The sequence below is a fragment of the Musa acuminata genome, chromosome BXJ1-3, assembly GCF_036884655.1.
Source record: "Musa acuminata AAA Group cultivar baxijiao chromosome BXJ1-3, Cavendish_Baxijiao_AAA, whole genome shotgun sequence".
Taxonomy (NCBI): Eukaryota; Viridiplantae; Streptophyta; class Magnoliopsida; order Zingiberales; family Musaceae; genus Musa; species Musa acuminata.
The window spans coordinates 25,742,265-25,746,787 of record NC_088329.1 but is presented as its reverse complement, the minus strand read 5'-3'; the positions used below and the strand labels follow the sequence as shown (position 1 = coordinate 25,746,787).

The window sequence follows — 4,523 nt, the reverse complement described above, 5'->3', positions numbered from 1 at the left end:
AAAACTAAAGGAAAATCTGCTGTTACGAAGTGTCAAAGCTGTCATAAAAATTTTGTAGAGATTTGGATAGAAAAAACGTAGTAGCAAGATCAAACAAGTAGTTCTTTGCGGCTGAAATTTTATAGTGCAGATTTTCAAGTATAGCAGATTAGACATAAAAGATCAATAGTTTATATTGAGAATTTTTTGACAAAACTAAAGGGAAATCTACTGTTAGGAAGTGTCAAAGATGTCATAAAAATTTTATAGAGATTTGGATAGAAAAAATGTAGTAGTAAGTGTTGGGAATTTCTTGGGGGCGACATCATATGCGCAGTGGAAGAACAAGAAAACAAAATCCCCGATTCCCAAAAAGATGTTCGTCGTCGTGCGAAGATTGATGTGCAAAATCCGCGAAACTCAAAACTACGTATAGAGTAGATTGTATTACCTAGGGGGATCGTATATCCCTATTTCCTTGCATATCCTTAGGAGAGGGTGAAGGAAGTCAAGCGTCCTCCTCTCTAGTGGTGATCCACACAGCATTGTTGCGACGATGCTCCTCAAAACTCCAGGCCTGCTTTGAGGTGGAGAGGGAGAGGAGAATAGGAAAGGCAAGCAAAGACTCTCTAGCCTATGAGGCTCTGAATCCCTCCTATTTATAGAGGTCCCCTGTCAAACCCTAATGGGTCCTCCCCTAGTGGGTATTGGATCTGCATCCAATAAGACAAGGGCTCCGTCGGATATCTCATATCCGAACCTCTACTCATCGCAATGCCTACCATATGTGTGTGATCCTCTAGGCCCAATATCGAGCTGGCCGTGAGTCATACCCGTCAGAACTCCTTCTAACTCAGTGAATTATTATCTCTGTAATAATTCACTTGACTCATCGACTACGGATGTAACACCCCTCATTTCCGAATGTTCGTATAAATTTTTGGTGATAATGTAAGCATCTATTTTAATTGACAAAAGAAATAGAGTATGAATCAGAGGTAACTTATTTTTAAGATTTGGGAGATCTGTTCAAAAAAAAAAAAAAAAAAAAGAATCTGAGGACCTATATGTAAACCCTAAGGACCTAATCGTGAATATGATAAAAACAAGGACTAAACTGCAAAATGCACCAAATGACAAATTCCACCGCTTAAGCTTCTCTGCCTTCGTTGTTAAGGAAGCAGAGGAGGCAGCTCGTGGGTGATCAGGGAAAGAAAGAAAGAAAGAAGAAGAAGAAGAAGAAGAAGAAGAAGAAGAAGAGAAAGAAAATTGGGGCTTTTAGGGCTCTTGCTTTAATCTTGTCATTTCGGGTCAAAATTTCCAAAGGCAAGTGTTCTAACCCCATCCTACAGAAGTATTAGACTCTGTTTTTATGTTGATTCAAAATAAATTGGAAGATTTCTATTTAGAAACTGATATGTCTCTCTTTGGACTTAAAACCATGGATTCTGAAATATTTTCGGTATACTGACCCCTATACACTGTTTCGGCTATAAGTTTTAGCACAAAATGTGAATTCAGGCAGGAACTATTTTGTTTGTATTTAGACTCTTATGTCTTTCTTTTGACACCGATTTTGTAGAATTTGGACACCGAATACTTACCCAAACATTTTTTTCAAATGAGACTATAGATGCTGTAAAACAGACTTCAAGATTTCTGACCTATCGATACTAAATTACCTATAACTCCCTGTTGAAAATTCTGATTTGTTCCAAACTGATTTTATATGAAACTAGACTTGAAAATCTTTCTTTTGACATATGGTTTGAAAATTTTGGAATTCAATTGCCTATCCTATTATCTGTTGAATCTGATCCTATAAATTCTGCAAAACAGTGATTGTGATTTTGACCTTGTGTTACCAAATCTGAGGTAACTCTGTGTTGGGAGCCCCGTTTCATATGAAATCTGTCCCATCCGAATACAGATTGATATATGGTTCGACCATAGTCTTCTTATGGGTATTGGAGCATAATTGTTATTCTGAAATATTTGTTTGATGTGCCACTGGAATTCTGTCCGAAATCGAGCTTTGGTCGATTTTGCGTATTCTGTTCCATTTCCTTTGGATACCTGAATTCACCTAATCTTCTTATTGGAATTGAGCTGATTATGATTGCTTGGAATCCCTGTATACTCTTGCTTTCATTTCTTTCCTAAAATGAATACTTTTGTGAGAGATTTGTTCCTTGCATCACATTGCTTTTGAAAAGGCACATGTACGTTTGGTTGTTCCGCGTGTGCTTCCGTTATATGCTACTTATTGTTGAAACTGCCTTCTTGTACTCTGGTGTGTGGGATTGTCTGGACCTTTGCCAGAAATGGTAAAGGGTATGCGCTGATTTGCCCGCTTTGTGGGGTCCCGCTTTGTGGGATATTCTGGTATGCGCTTATTTGCCCGCTTTGTGGGGTCCCGCTTTGTGGGATATTGCTTAGAGCCTGCGATGCTCTGCCGGCCCCCTTTGACTTCACCTAGACGTGGGTGGATGGAGCTCCCAGACGTGGGAGACTTTTGTCAGGTGGTCATTCAGAAATGGATGAATCACATTCTGACTGAGATCCCACTACACCCTCTATATGTTTGATATGACATCCAGAGTTTTGGTGAGTTATTTCTGTTCGTACTCTGGATAGTTATGATATGATTGCAACGTCAAGGACGACGTTTGAGCTTCTGTATGACATATGAGTTTGATATGCTCTGAAATGCTTCATTCACTGTTGATTTTGCTTCGTAATGTTCCATATGTCGTTGATGTGATTTGGAACATTTTAAATGCCATTGATACGCTCCGATATGTTTCCTTTGTTTCTGATATGCTCCAATTACTCTATGCCCCATCTGTCAGGAACCAAATATGTATGATTAAAAAGGACAATTATGATTCTACTCCTAATGATATTATGTATACGAAATTGTATATTCTGCTTTGTGTTTGAAAACTGCATCTCTTTGGAAATTGTACTATTTTGATATGGATATGTTAGTCACTTGCTGAGCTCTTTATGCTCACCCCATTTGTTGATAAATTTTTCAGGATAGCGTATCGCTTGCTTAAATGTTAAGAATGGGCTGAGGCAGTGGAAAGTTTAGAAGACGTTGGCCAGAACTTTTGTTAGCATATATGTAGTTGTGTATAAGCTACCTTGCATCTAATGAAATGTGACTATGAATCTAAACCTGTGGATTTTGTGTAAGTTAAAGGATCCCTCATGTATAGGGTTTGGAATGTTAAATTAAATTCGTGTAATGATATGAACTTATGGTAAATCGATGATTGTGGTGACTGCATAGATTTCCCCACTTGTGGATTTATATTGTGGTTTTTATTTTGATGAGTTGAGTTCAGATTGTATAAATTATCGAGTGATGTGTGCTATGTTTATGAATTGCACAGGGTTATGAATTGGTAGATTATAGAAGTGAAATTTTTGATCTGAATGTTTTCTTAGTGACCTCAAATGTGTGTTTGGATCCTGGGTTAGTTGTGACAAAAAAAATTTTTTTTAAATATCATGGATATTTTTAGGGGTGTGATAGAGGTGGTATTAGAGCATGATTTGAGAATCACTAAGAATATTTTTTTGAGGTTTATTGACTATTCATTTAGAGATTGATCAAAGAAAATATTCTTTTGATGTTTTAGGAAGCTAGGTATGAATCTAAATTTACTGAGCTCTCTAGGTTTGCCACACATATGACTGTTGATGAATCTAGAAAGGCAAGAAGGTTTGAAAGGGGATTACGGCCGGCGATAAGAAGCCGAATGTCAGCTTTAAAATTACAAACATATGCTGATACGGTAGAAAGAGCTTTGAAAATTGAAAGAGACATGGAGGAAATTCAAGAAATCATTGGCAAGAACCAAAGGGACAAATTTACTAGCAAAAGCAGGAGAGAAAATGAATACGAAGATAGTAACAAGAGGTTTAAGACATCTGGATTTGAGAAAAGGAAACCATGGGGGAGGACTCAGTTATGTGAAAAATGCGGATTAAATCATGAGACAAGTCGGTGTTTTCGGGTGACTGGAGCATGTTTTAATTGTGGAAAGCTAGGTCATCAAATAAAAGATTGCCCACTGAACAGGAAAAGAGAGCCACTGTCTCCCAGACCCTCAGCCCATGCTAGAGTATACGCTATCACTGAACAAGATTCTAGAGCTTCTAAATCAGTGGTGGAAGGTATTCTTCATGTTTCTAAAAGAAATGCAAAAGTTTTGTTTGATCCCGGCTCCAACTTATCGTTTGTTTCAAAATACTTTGCTTGTCACTTGGATATTCCACCTAAACCCCTGGATTATATGTTATATGTAACAACTGCTGTTGGAGATTCATTGGCAACAAACTTGGTCTACCCATCTTGTTTGATCTCTATTGGAGACCACGAATTCCTTGCTGATTTGATTCTCCTAGAGATCCAGGGCTTTGATATTATACTCGGCATGGATTGGTTATCTTCTCATCACGCTAGTATTGATTGTTACAAAAAAATAATTACTTTCTGTATACCAGATCAGCCTATATTTTTCTTTGAGGGC

The 4,523-nt window shown here is 37.7% G+C and overlaps 1 long non-coding RNA gene across 1 annotated transcript; it reads left to right on the top strand.

The window, feature by feature from the left end:
- The first annotated feature begins 778 nt into the window (after positions 1-778).
- LOC135637204 (uncharacterized) lies at positions 779-3,286 on the top strand. Its single transcript, XR_010496194.1, has 2 exons — positions 779-1,305; positions 3,021-3,286. It is a non-coding gene; the product is annotated as an uncharacterized LOC135637204 (long non-coding RNA).
- Positions 3,287-4,523: the final 1,237 nt, after the last annotated feature.